At 40.0% G+C, this 14,866-nt stretch overlaps 1 protein-coding gene across 2 annotated transcripts in view; it reads right to left on the bottom strand.

Annotated features, from left to right (window-relative positions):
• piezo1 (piezo-type mechanosensitive ion channel component 1) overlaps positions 1-14,866 on the bottom strand; it is a 172,031-nt gene that overhangs the window by 156,278 nt on the left and 887 nt on the right. The window lies entirely within an intron of this gene.

Here is a 14,866-nt window from a genome sequence, read left to right as displayed (position 1 = left end):
ACAAGCCTCAAGCTGCAGAGGGCTACCCAGTGTGCCCTTAAATGCAGCTCTTAAATTTGGCTCCTTGTATTCTACAGAGAAGATTAGGCTTACAGAGAAACCACGATGTGCTGTGAACTGGCTCGGAAGATATCCAGGGCAATACCCAGGCATGTTTAAATCTAATCATTGTCAATCTACAATGGCTAGCAAAATAACAGCAACCATTTCAGAGATTCTATCATATCCAACCACTGCTCAAGCTACTGGCAGCAATTTTACATCCAATTATAATGCAATCAGTTCTGTCTATGTGTTTTATTCCACACCTCACACACAGAGAGGAAAAACCAACAGGTCTGCTGTAGAACACCAAAACTGAGAATAGTGAAGTTTCATGTGATGAGGGTCCTGTCCAACTCAACTTTTTCCATCGCTGATGGAACATTGTGTGTGTGTGTGTGTGTGTGTGTGTGTGTGTGTGTGTGTGTGTGTGTGTGTGCGTGTGTTTGTGTGTGTATAGATCAGTCCAGCTTTCCTGTTTTTGTGGAAAGAAAATGGCAAAACAGACATTTATAATTTATGCCTATTCTCTCTCTCTCTTTCTCTCTCTCTGCCCCTCTCTTTTTACAGGACTCTCCCTGCCTATCTAAGTCAAAGGCAGGCCGCCTTTGTATTACTGGCCACCGCCTTTGTTGAAAATTCCAGCATGTGATGTTAATGGAACGAAAAAGACAGAACTCAACTGCGAGGGCAGTGCAGCACCTGGACAGTCTCCAGGGCGCACACGCAAGTTATCTTATAGTTCATCTTCACATTAGGCCACAGTTGCAAGCATTTTTTGATTTAATGACTAAATAATTGTGTTTGCGAGAGAAAGAAGTATATTGAAGTATATTGTGAACTTTCTACACCATCACTCAGAGACTAATGTTAGTGGAGCAGCAATCAGCAGTAACAAACATGACCAGCTGACTAACACGCGTTTCTATGGATCCCACTGCTTTTCTTGGCAAGACCCGCCCTACTCTGCCTCTCATTGGCTAGTACTTGTTGCTTTCTTTGTTTTGGTTGGTTAGGTTTAGGCATGAGGAGTGAGATTGGTTAGGGTTTGGGTAAGAATATCAGGGCAAGCCAATCAGAGGCAGAGTAGGGTGACCTGCCCTACTCTGCCTCTGATTGCCAAAAAAAGCAGTGGGATCCATAATAACGCAACTAACACACACTGCAGCATTACACAATTTAAACCAACGCTGAGGTGAAGAAAACAACCCGATGCTCAGTCAGCACCCGCCCAGTGTGTTGGACAGCAATGGCTTTCCTCGGAGCTGACGGTGCAGCAGAGAGCCTGCTCTCCACTGCTGGAGACATGATACAGCAGAGCACTCTGCCCAGGGGTGGGTTTAGTGATTTGGGGGCCCCAGGCAAACTCTGTCTTACTTTATTTTCACCCTTTCTCTAACTGGGTTAGTTATTAAGTTATTATAGGCAGTGTAGAAGAAGTACTCAAAAGTAAGTAAAAATATTAATACTGCACAGTAAAAGTAAGCATTCAAATTTTTACTTAAAAGTGAAGAGTGAAACAGAGGTATTATTAGCAGTTTTTTATCCTCATACAGGCAGGAGATTGTAAGATGCTTTCAAATTAATTAACTTATTAATTGATGCAGTTAACGTTTTAAAATAAAGAGTTTGCAGACCATTTATCTTATGAATCGAATCGGCACCCAAGTATCGTGATATTGTCCCAGGTCTACAAAATAAACACTGGCATTTGTCACAACCTTTATTTTTCATCTTTGTATAGAATTTAAATCCCTATGGACGCTTTTGTCTGTCAAATCATGATTTTTTTAACTTAAGCACACAACACTCTAATGGTGTGCGCACAACCTGTGTGCAGCTCACACGCGCATTCTCCGATCGTTGTCAAAAAAATCCAGGGAAAACCTTGCTTTATCAATTCAATTCAAAGAGATATTATTGGCATCTATCTCTCTTGCACACACATACACACACACACACACACAGACAGTCTGATTACACAGCGTGTTTTGATGGTGGTGCTGAAGGTAATTTATGAGTAGCTGATGTTAAAATTGTTGCTCCCTTGTGTGTACATGTTAACACTGAGCTAGCTGCAAAATTCCCACTGTGGCCTGAGTGTACATTTCCACGGCTTCCATGACAGTAAAAACAAATACATCACACATGATCACAGCAGCCTCAGCTCACTGGCAATGATCAGAAAGACATCTGACAGCAGCTGCAGGGGCAGCTGAAAATTCCAAATGTTGAAGGGAATATGTCCAAATCTGCAGTTAGCCATCACTAAAGGACCATATGTGACATTTCCAGTGTCCAAGTTGATGGAGGCGCTAACAGAAAGGTCACGAAAAGCTCAATTTGGTCAGACAACACCAAAAAATACAGAACTAATAGCAAGGATACTGGATTGTATCATATTTTAATACACAGATGTTCATTATTTGTAATTGTTATATATTTGTTAATTTATATTGTAATATACTGTATGTATTTAATGGCACAAGTGCAATTCACTGTGTGGGCATCACCACCTGATGTTTTGGTTCATGTACACACTGTCAGCCAGTCACATCACTGGTCTCACAGCTCTGGAACTGCAGAGCCAGTCACAGTGAAGCATGATGACAGAAAATCATATTCTTGAATGGAAGAAGCAGAGCATACAATGACAATAGAAATAAATAATAGAAACAATAATATTTTTGTTAAAATATTTATAAGATTCAACTCAGTCATATTTCTTCTATCTCACATTGTAAATGGTCAATGGTCGTCATATCGTAACTGAGGTAGAATAGAGTTACCAAACCAACGAGTGCGTAGAGTTGTCTGTGGAGAGAACATACTACAATCTCAGTGATAAAGCAAGAAATATTCTGGCTAAACTGTTGTTTAACAGCAAAAGAACTCATCCCTGTGATTCGTATTGCAAATCAGCATCACTTCAAACCATTAATTCTAAGTTATATACCTAGATTTTAATTTTTCAGATGACATTTAGGACTTAGCAAGATACACTCATTCCAGGCACTTACGGGTCAGCAATACATCGTACTCATAATTCTGACTGTCCTCAGGTACCTTTCATCATACCCTAAGGTGGATCATATCTTTGACAAATGCAAACATGCCCTGCCTCACTCCTTCATATAATTCCTAGGCTGTATTTTGGAAATCAATCTTTCAAACCATATCTGAAATCTTACAATGTCCCACTGAGCCTAACATGCTGATTGCTGTGTTTGGCATTCCCCCACAAGAATTGATTTTGCCCAAAATCAACAAGGTATGCTAGTCTTCACCTTGGCACTGGCTTGATGAGATTTATCAACATATCTGTCCTGTTGCCTTCAGATGACTGCAGGATTTAATGAACTGAAGCAGATGGTTTGCATACTGTTCAAGATCAGGAAAATGCCGGAGCACTGCTTGCACAGGTCATTGTGCCACCACAAACATAGGCCCCATAATTTTTCAAAGATGACAAAAAACAAACCAACAAACAAAATACAACAATGTGAAAGCCTTATCTCATGACTAATTTTTCAATAATGACTACATAACCCAGCCCTTGTGGTGTCTCATTGTGGTGATATAGCGAATAAAAGTAGGCGAAGATGAACAAAGTGATATCCAACAAAGTCAATCAAAACACAAAGAACAGAGTTTTTATCTACATGACAGATAAAAGTCTGCTCTCTAGAAGAGTAGACTAATGCCGTATTCAGACCAAACCAGACCAGACCAGGCGGTTGAGCGGAGGTGTGGGGGGGTTGTGGGCGTGTTTATTTGTGCTCTAGAACTTGACCACCGTGAAACAATCTGAAAAAAAGTTTTATTGATCTGATTCACCGGCTTTCTCGCTACCAGCACTCCCTCTCTTCATTCACTCTCTAGCTCCCTCAACCACAGCTGCTCTCTCTCTCTCTCTCTCTCTCTCTCTCTCTCTCTCTCTCTCTCTCTTCTCTCATCTTTTTTAAAATGAGTCAGGAAGCCAATAGCAAAGTCTAACTTCACTTTTAATGTTATCAAACGAAGAAAAATGTCCTCCCCTCCTCCTAGTAACATCTTTTTACTCCCTCACGGCAGAGTTTACAGCTCTGATAAGTCTGATCTCCGGCTGTGATTGGCCACTGCAGCCTTCAGCCGCAGTGACGTTGGGCTGCGTTTCTCCAAAAGTTGACTCTGGCTCAACTTTTCGGCTACAGTCTGGTGCGGCGCCGCAGCAGCCAAAACACCCGCAGCCAAAACACACTACCCCTATTCAAATGAAAGGGAGAACTAGCGTTTTCGCCGCACTGCCTGATTTGGTCTGAATACGGCCTAACTGGTTCAGCAGTCTGGTGCTGAATTCACACACACACACACACACACACACACACTGTCCTAGCTCACTTTTGGGGACTTACAGACTTACATTTATTTACTGGAGACTTACCCTAACCATAACCACTACTTGCCTAACCTGCACACAGAAAATTGGCTAAATAAATAAAATAGACATTCTTTATATTTTAAGTTTAATTCCTGTCAGCAGCTGTATATGATTTTGAGCTTGACAGTTCATTCTTGGAAACAGCAGTCAACAAAACAATCTCAACTCAAGGTCCACCCACTCACTTGTTCTGGAGCCTTTGACCATATCACATATGCTCTTCATAAACATCTACAGTTTCATGGCAACTGAGCAAATTCAATTTGCTGAAAAGAATCATGTAATATAACAAGTGAACCTTGAGCTAAGATTGCTTTTGCCAACTGTATTTTGATTTGTTTGGCTGATGAATTTTACAGATACATTCCTGTTGAACTGTGATGAGGTTCATGACATCTGTAGCTGAGATGGTGGCCAGAGGAACAGCTCATTATTTTTAATTCACATTTTCAATGTCATTACTGTCGACTTGATACACACAGCCAACACCACAACTAAACCTGATGCCAGAAAGTAGTATATTAAGATAAAATATGTTAAAACATGCTCTAATTAACAACCAAAGCAGTAAGCTAATATTATTTCCAAGCATTTGACGTGGGTCCATATTTTCAACTATTCTGGTGGTGGAGAGTTGGCTTGTGTGTATTGCACATGTCAGAGACATTCTTTCTAATTTTCCTGAAACAGGACATCTATCCACTCACCTCATACAACACTTTGAGTGCAGGATAATAGATGACATTCTTCACCCATGGACATTTATGTTCACCACAGATGGCTACATTTGGTGTTATAATATACTTATAAACTACTGAGAGAAACCTGACAGGAAAGCTCATCCTTTATGTTGTCCACCAATCCTGGAATAGTGTGAAATTCAACAACTTTTGTCCTGGTTTACAAAGGTAAGGGCATGTATGTTTCCCAGAAAGTCACTTTTGTGGTCAGATATTCCATGAGGTAATGCTCCATTATAGACAGGCCAGTCAGAATTTGGAGCAGACACTGTCCTGACTCTGAATTCTCCAAACGTGCCATGCTCTAAGCAAGCTGGTTCAAACATGTCATAGAATGTCTTTACCATTAAAATTGGTGAGGAAAAAGAAGCCTGCACTAAGGAAAATCAATCTGACTTTGCAAAGCTCTGCAAAGTCAAGACAAGGTTGTAGAATTTAACATCATTTAACATCATTAGAAGTACTAGGAGCTCATTCTCCTGATGGTGTCAAGATAAAGGCACAAACCCTGTCTCTAATGATCAGATCCCTGTCTTACCCTTCTTCTGAATAGAGATATAACTTCTAAACACATCCCTCCTCCTCTCTCTGCCACATTCCCACACACCCCACAGCTCACACACACCCTGGGTATTTCTCAGTAAGCCATGAGCTCTTGTTTAACTGTTCTGGTGTGGAATGACTCACTGGCTTAGGAACGCTAATGCATAATGCACACACACCACAACATTCTCTCAAACAGGGTAGTTTTTTTTATATTTGATATGAGGGTGCAAAGACCCCATTTTCTCTCTTCTGATCCAAAGACTCAGGCTACAGTCCAGGCAGTAAGTATTTGGACAGTTACACATTTTTTGTAACCTGACACACCAATTGGTTTGTTACACAGAACCATCTGAGAAGTCATCCATGGAAACTGTTTGGAAAAAGGCAGGCACTTTCAAAAATACTTGGCAGGTGACTGGATGAACCATCTGTCTATCACTGTCTATCACCGTCTTATTTCGCGAGGCAGCTGGATTTGCGATGCTGATTGGTCCAAACCAGTGGTGGTTTGGACACAAGCACATAACTTGAAGCCTGAGAGATGGATTCTCTTGTGATCTTGTGATCTCATGATCTCACAAATCCAGCTGCCTCGTAAGGTGATATTTTTTGTTCTCCAGGCTCTGTACTTATTCAAATTAAAACTGGGACTTGGCATTTAATGTAGTGTCCATTCTTTTATTTCAATTTGAATGTGTTGAAGCACAGAGCCTGAAGAAGAAAAATGTGTAACTGTCCAAATATTTACTGTCTGGACTGTACATGCCAATACCAGTGCTCTCTTTTTTTTTAATCTAAAATCTGTCCTCATCTTCATTGCGTGGCACTGATTGGAATCTTTCCTCCATGTATAAGCCCACATGAAGCTGTAACTACACTTCTTAACTATAATTGGAGAAGTTCTAACACTAACATTCTTCTTAAGCTTGTGTAGATTTTAAGTATTTTTTTTCTACATGCCCTGTAAAACGTATTTTTTTATGATGAAAGTGTATAGGAAACAGGAATTAATGTCATGTTTGACTGATATCTGATCAGTTTCATTGATGCTGTCAACATCAGCTCCAATACTAATCCAGTAAATCATGTCAGTGCATCACTGCATATGCACTGACTAAAGGACTAAACGCACTGGAAGATGACGCGCGCGTTTTGAATTACACCAATTGTTATCAATGGCCGAACACGCACTAGAAGCGTTAGAACGCGCGTCAAACTGCCTTGACGCGCCTACTCCGACCTTGTTTCGATTTTTGGAACGTCAAATGGGGACCCAGCGCCAAAAGCTGTTTTCTCTGCAGCCGAAAAAGAGAGAGAAAGCGCAAGTCAGCTGAGCACCGGCGAGCGAGAGAGAGAGAGACAGCGCGGCAGTGGTCGAGCAAGGAGAGCGAGCGGTAGTGAGAACAAAACCTCTGAATGAGAGACATAAAACGTTATATTCTGATTATTTCACGGCAGTTTTTAACGCACAAATAAATAACCATCAAACAGTCAACAAATGATTTACTGTGGACACAGACGCTCTTAGTTTCAGTTTCATTTTCCTCCTCTGCATTTCGCCTTCTCATTCATTCATTACATCCAACTAGCGGTTAAAACAAGGAGAAAATGACAAATTTGTGTTGGTTCTGTGGTGTTGGAATTTCAAATTTGACGCTTGCAGTGCGCCATAGGAGCATCAATTGATGCGCAGTTATCGCTCCCAGTGCGTTTAGGCCTTAAGTAAACAAGCCACCATTACTGCATTGGCATGTCACTTGTAAACCTGCACAATAACCCTGTAATGTCAGGGATATGGATATAGATTTGTTTTATAATGATTTTGTGTGAGCATATCGACAATCTCTGTGTAAATGTGTAATCTGTAAATATAAACACCTTCCACAAATACAAAAAAAAAGATTTGTGAACTCACAAAAATATTTTGCAAATATAAAACGGATCTGCAAATACACAAACAAATTCCACAAATGAAAAAATATCTGTGAATACATTAAATTAATTTGTAAATACATGAAAAGCATTTGTGAATATCTTCCTAACATTTGCAACTTTCCAACATTTGTGTTGGAAACAACAACATTTGTGAACACAGTTTTTATTTGTGAATCGTTTGTGGTTCTCATTTCTACGCGTGTGGATTTGCTTTTTATACACATGGAGTTTTGAAACAAATTTTCCGCTGGTCTGAACGAAAATCCACACGTATCACTCGGATAGCAAGTGATCGCCTGCTGTTGGCCTCATTTTCGCATCTCAAAGTAAGAGTTGTTTTTTTAATAATCAGTGTTAAGTAGCGTGCATTCATTGTTTTATGTTAATGTCATACAATGAGTATTAGTGTGTGTTTATTTGCTCTATGTATATTATCTGGCACATACTTCCGTATACATTTTTGTTTGAGTATGAAAGGCACGAGGATGCTTGAGGGCATTGTTCAGTTATCTAAAGCGGTGGTTTGGCTGCTTCTTCAGTTAGCACTTATCAGCCACCTCATCCTTTATATTTTTCATTTATTCTTTCAGGTTGGTAAAAGTCACAAGGCACTTCACATCTTATTAGTAGTGTACTCTTACTAATGTAGTTGTAATGTCTTTGCTGAAAAGCACTGTGTTTAGTTTGATTACATTGTTTCAGTGAGGCTACGTTAACTGTTGTAAGATATGACGGAAGTGGCAGCATTCTGGTGAAGGTCTTTGATAGAATGGCTGTTGGTGTTGATAGTTGTTTTGGTTTAGAAATGTCGTATTGTAGTTTTATTGTTCACTATTAATATGTAGATTACACTAAACTAACATTAGCTACTAAACCGGCATCTGTTGCCAGGGCAACAGTAAACATTGATGTTGGGGGCACGAAAGTAGGGTGGGAAATTACGTCATCAGCAGGCGATCACTTGCTGTCCGAAAATGGCTGAGTGATACGTGTGGATTTTCGTTCGGGCCAGCGGAAAATTTGTTTTAAAACTCCGTGTGTGTAGAAAGCAAATCCACAATCCAGTTCACAAATGCCTCTTGGAAAGTTGTAAATGTATTGTATTTGTTGAAGGTTTTTTATATTTACAGATTACACATTTACACAGAGATTGTTGATCTGTTCACATAAATCCTTATGAAACAAATCTATCTCCATACTGGGACTGCTGCTTTTGCCAAGAAATGTGTCCATGAGATCTTGTAGAACCTGTTATATGTTGAAGATATAGTCATCAAATTGCCAGTTAAATAAAGGTTAGAGTCTAAATAATTCCAGTTTTAATAAACTACTACACGTCTTTTTTGTTCTGTGCTGTCATCAGCTATAAACTTGAGCCATGAACTTCAACTTTAGAAAAAACAAAACAAAACATGGAAATCAACATCTACAAGCCTCTGCTCCATGAAGTCAATTAAACTTTAATTCATCTCAATTACATCCTCAAAGCCCGCATTTTTATCAAGCTGATTATCAAACCAATGACTACACTAAAGAATGCTCTAAAGAACCAACCTAAAGGACAAGGCAAAAAATGTAAACTTTTCACAATAAAATTAGAAAAAAAAGAGAGCACAACTCAAAAATCAGCCTGCTGATTGGGTTATTCATACAAAATTAAAGTGAATACTGTCTCAGTTTATTGATTGAGTTTCAAGGTGTAAACGATCCGACAGAGGTTAAATGCCTGGTACTCCCCACTTGTCAGTCTGAACTGAAGATGCCTTTTGGATGAGAGGCCAAACGTCTTCAAGAATCTAAAAGCAAGTCCAGTCACCCTCGACTTCTGGATATACCATGACATGGATGACTGAAAATCCTCACAGACATCCACACTTCAGTTGTGGGAATCTGGGTCATGGAGACACCACTACATAAATAGGTGACCAAAAAAGCCCCAACATAAATAGCCTTAGTAAGGTGATGTTCCACTACAAGACTCCAGAAGCTTCAATGCTCCCTCTCATACATTCTCCAAGTGTGTGGAACTCTACTGGAGCAATGAACGACATTCTTCCAAAAGATATTCCCTTATTTGATGATCGGATGATGGTGGTGGAGAATCTCCCATAGTTAGGTTGAGATCTGGTGACTGTAGGGGCCATTTCTACACTCATGTATTAACTATGATTTTTTTCCTATGATTTGTCACCTATCGAAAGTGAACACACCTCAAGTGTCGATCATAGTTGTCCATTTCTCCATAAGACTGCACACATATCCATTACATACTCACTACATAAGGAACACGTGGTACAAAGCACAGTGAGACACAGGATTTTCCTTGCCCTATTATAGAGTCCACAATTATAGTTATTTATTTATAGCCACGAAATCAGCTTTATTTATTGCAGTAGGTGATTATTTAATGTTAAAACTGACATGATGAGGATCATTACCTGCAGCAGCTGACTGAATGTGAGCAGGTCTCAGTGACTCAGGTGTCCTCTGGACTTCCTCCTCTCAGACTGAGGAGCTACTTTTAGTGCTAAAATGCTTTGTGAAATACACTTAGGGCATTTTAACACCTATAGTTCATTTGCTTTGGTCAGTAGCAGTGGATGAGTTGCTACTTTGTTGCATTTTCCCTTTGTTTCAAATGTTTTTTTATTCATTTTTCAAACACAAAAATACACATAACATTAAATATCCTTTGCATTTTAAGTCATATCTCTAAATCCCTTTGGTTTGGTTTGGTTTCACATGGCAAAATTTCGAGCAAACCAAAATGTATCAACAAAAACCATTTGGGAGCTGTCACTTTGTTCATTGATCAGAAATCTCATGGGGTTGGCAGGCGGAGAAAGGAGAGTTTGTTTTTCTTCTGGTTTGGCCACCCAAAACGGACCATCGGCAGAGTTGGCATTTCTTCATAACTGCGATCATCGTTTCGGCCATGTACCAAGCCAAGACAGGTGAGTAGAATGGTAAATTTGAACGCACTTCTAGGCAACGTCTAGAGAACAATATGTTGCTTCACGCTACCCGAAGAAGACGTGCTGACTTCAGTTGGCTGCAGAGGACAAGGGAGCACATACCTGTAGGCCTACATAATAACATAACAATAATATAATGCACAGCGCAGCTGGCTACGAGAGCTGGTTTCATCCAAAAAATGCGCAATGCTACCTGCAGTCCGGTCGGATCACGTTCATACCACAAACAAACTGTACCAGAGTTAGTTTGTAACTAGACAGACACCACCTCTTCAACAAGGTATTGGTCCTGTCGTTTTAGTCCGCACTCAAGTGTTATTGCTGTGTTCACACCTGCCCAAATGAACCGCACCAAGGGGGGAAACGCTCCAAGGTATGATCCAACAAACTAAACAAAGCAGGTGTGAAGGAGTTTACAAAATATATTGTATGTATGTATGTAAACAAAGCCACTATGTGAGACTTAAAATAAAATAAAAACTTTTATGTGAATTAAAATAGAAAATAAGATAACGTCACTCTGCTGTGTAAAATCAACCTCATCAGGCCACATCTTTTTACAATTTCTATAATATTGCTACACATGCACATATTGTATACCCTCTGTGTACTGTGGTCACCACTCTGTGGCATCTTTCTCTTCCACTGTTCAATTCTCCTTTCAACTATTTCAACTACACCTTCTGTTATCTGATGATGCAATGCAATGTGTGAACATTTGCTAATTATATTATTGCTATAATTTGACTGCCGGGGGGCTTCCCATGATGCACTGAGCTCCTCTCTCCTCCTCTCCCACTCCATCATGTACTGTTAATGCATGTTACTAACTTGGCTTCTTCCTCTGTGTTTTTGTGCTCTCTCGTCTCACAGGTTCCCATGCGTCAAGGTCATGGACCCTCTAGTTATGGAGGGCAGGCTTCCATGGACTGTGGCTGCAGGGACCCCGTTCTGCCGTGGTCATGCTTGACACCCACGCCTGCTATTATTATTATCAGTCATATTTCTCTTATTATTGTTGTTGTTATTATTATTATTTTTGTTGCTGTGCTTCTCTGTCTCTCTCTCTCTCTCCCCTCTCATCCTCCCACTTTCTCTCTCAACCCAACCAGTCAAGGTAGATGGCCACCCACCTAGAACTCGGTTCTGCTTGAGGTTTTTTCCCGTTAAAGGGGAGTTTTTCGTGCTTGCTCAAGCGGGAATGTTGGGTTTCTGTAAAATAAAGAGTACGGTCTAGACCTGCTCTATGTGAAAAGGGCCCTGAAGTAACTTCTGTTGTGATTTGGCACTGTATAAATAAAACTGAATGAGCTGCATAAGTGCGAACCCCACTTTGAAGAAGCCCAACAACTCTATAGGTTTGGTGATGCTCAACCTGCCATCCTGGCGCCTGTCATCATACCTTTAAAAGTCTGATCGATCACACTTCTTGCTGATTCACAGTTATCTGGTTACATGCAAAGCAAGTGTGGAAACACAACCACTGATAATATATACAGTTGTTTATGGACTGACACATATGCAAATGCGTTATATGATAAGCTGCCCCTCTCACAATCCTCAACATGTATGGATGTATGGATATATGGATGGATGGATGTTTGTTCAGTGGTTGATGCGTTTTCTCTTTTTATAGAAAGCTACAACATGATAATCTCATTCATGTTAATATTCAGGTTTATATAATTCCAATACAACAAATGGTTTCCGAAAGACAAACCTTCAGAAGCATTAGTGTAAAAAATCTGCAAAGTCTTTACACTAATCCACACAACACACTGACAATGAACATGTCACAATGCACTTGATGGTTTTACCAACTGCAGACTGTGTGTGTGTGTGTGTGTGTGTGTGTGTGTGTGTGTGTGTGTGTGTGTGTGTTTGTGAGTGTGTGGCAATAGCTTGGCAACTTTATTGGCATCTTTCACTTCCTTAGACTCAGTAGGAACTGATGTAAACACTAGACAGAAATACTGCAAGTTCTAGCTAGTGACATCCTGTCGGAAGACATTCTCTCTCTCTCTCTCTCTCTCTCTCTCTCTCTCTTTCTCTCTGATTAGAGATTAAGAAATACTGAAACTGATTTTTCATAGGCTGTTGTATGGATAGGGACAATCTCAAAGCCAAATGGAATGGAATCAATGCTCTCTCTCTCTCTCTCTGTATGTGTGTGTGTGTGTGTGTGTGTGTGTATGTGTGTGCGCGCGCATGTACGTGTAAATCTGACGTGCTTTAGGAGATTCCAGTTTGTATCAAAGAGTGAGATTAGCGGGTTAGCTATGTTTGGTTTTGACACAGGCTTTCCAGCATCATGGAGCTATCTTTCTTTTACCAATTTTAACCAATGCTGCACAGCTGCACAGCTAACCTGTCCCAGAGAAGTTAAGGGGACTTGATTAAAGAATTTCAACTGTCTGGCTACTGATCAGTCAAATCACTGCAAAATAGAGCCATCAGTTCTACAGGATTGCGCTGAATTTCTTTTATTCCCTACAGGATTGAAAGTGATAAATACAATATACACAGGTCAATACATTAAACACTGACAAGACACACTGCCAATGAGATAGCTTCCATACTGAGAATGATACAGTATGACATACTCACTCGAAGTGAAAAGAATTTCTCAACATTATCTCCACCACATTTTCACCAGTCACTGTTGGGTGTTTCTATGCTCACAACCAAAGAAAGCGTTGCTTATTTACAGGATCTGTGTAAATAAACAAACCACTTTTTTTTGTCTTTTCACAGCTTGTGAAGACAAAACTTCCTTGGCCACAACATCACTTTTTCTTTTTCAGATTTTTGGCAAATCACTACTGAACTTCCGGTAAAGTTCTATTTGTACACGTTTAAACTTTCTACCCCTCCTTTTTTCCCACATCACTATCCCACAATGCCTAGGAAAGGACTCTCAGACGTTGCTTTAAAGAATAGACTCAGTTTGTCAGGTCTGTCGTAAAACAACAGTCAGGTGCCCATCCGAACAGCGAAAGAGGTTTTCCTCGCTCATCATTTCTCCCGTTCATACTGGCTATTAAAAGATCCCCTTTAAATGTGCTTTCAATGTAAGTGATGGGATCCGAAATCCATTTAAAAGTGTATATGAAGCTTATATGAGGCCGAAGCAGTCTGAGTTACTGATATCAAGTGGATATCTGCCACATTTACAGTCTTTTTAGCATCAAATTCTTTCTTTGTGTTTCCTCGGACAAGTGTTTCCCTATTGAGCCCGTGGAGGAAATAATTGTGTGGAAAACCTGCCCTTTAAGACTCTAACTGGTCAGGCAAAATTCGCTTGTATGCTGTGGCAAATAGGTATGGAGGATATAAAATAGTCATACCTTATTGATGCAGCTCAGGTTTGCGTCATTACTGGTTCACATTCTTACTGTAAATTCCATGTGTCTTGTTAGCTAGCTCAAGCCGTCAGTTGTCAATGAACACGTTGTCATATAAGAGTCACCTCTATCAATGCTGAAAATGTCCATATAAAAGCTCCTGTTATTACCTTAACTGAGATTAGGCCACCTTGTTGAAGCTGAAACCATTTAGCAACAGACTGAAAATACAACAAAAGAAGACTATAGCACGAAGGGAAGCACAGATGGGGTGGCAGGTCTGTTCTGGGTAATCTGCATTCCAAGACATAAACGAAAACATATATTCTATGAACCACACTACACACCTTAAAAATCGTTTCAGTTTATATAAACAGTAAGGGGATTCTTCAGTGTCCACATATTGGCCACTAGTGTTTCACATGCACCAGTCACAGATCACATCCACTTTTGGCTAAGGCGCACAAAGGTTATCCCCGCCGAACCTAACTGAAATATCAGTCAGTTTCTCATCAGCTAACCCGTGTACTCGTAGAAAATACTTATGACCTGTTATATACGTCTGGAGTCATTCTCAAATCCGACCGATATTCCAACTCTAAAGCAGTTATTAACGTTATATTTAAGTTTCATTTTTCATGTTTTCCACGGCTTCATCCGTTCTGTCACATTTTAGAACAGACTGACTGAGATTTTAAAATACGAGCTAGTTTATATTTCAGCAGCCTATATGGTGGTGTATAAGGACATATGAAATCCTGAATAACATTGTAGTTGTTGACGTTGTCTTGGTTCGTATCGCTCCCAGTAATCAGACAGACGTTGATGCGAGGTTTTTTACACGTTTCCCTCTAGCTGCTTCTG

The sequence above is a fragment of the Thunnus maccoyii genome, chromosome 14, assembly GCF_910596095.1.
Source record: "Thunnus maccoyii chromosome 14, fThuMac1.1, whole genome shotgun sequence".
NCBI lineage: Eukaryota > Metazoa > Chordata > Actinopteri > Scombriformes > Scombridae > Thunnus > Thunnus maccoyii.
Note: the sequence above shows the minus strand (reverse complement) of the source record. Positions and strands in the feature narration are given on the sequence as shown.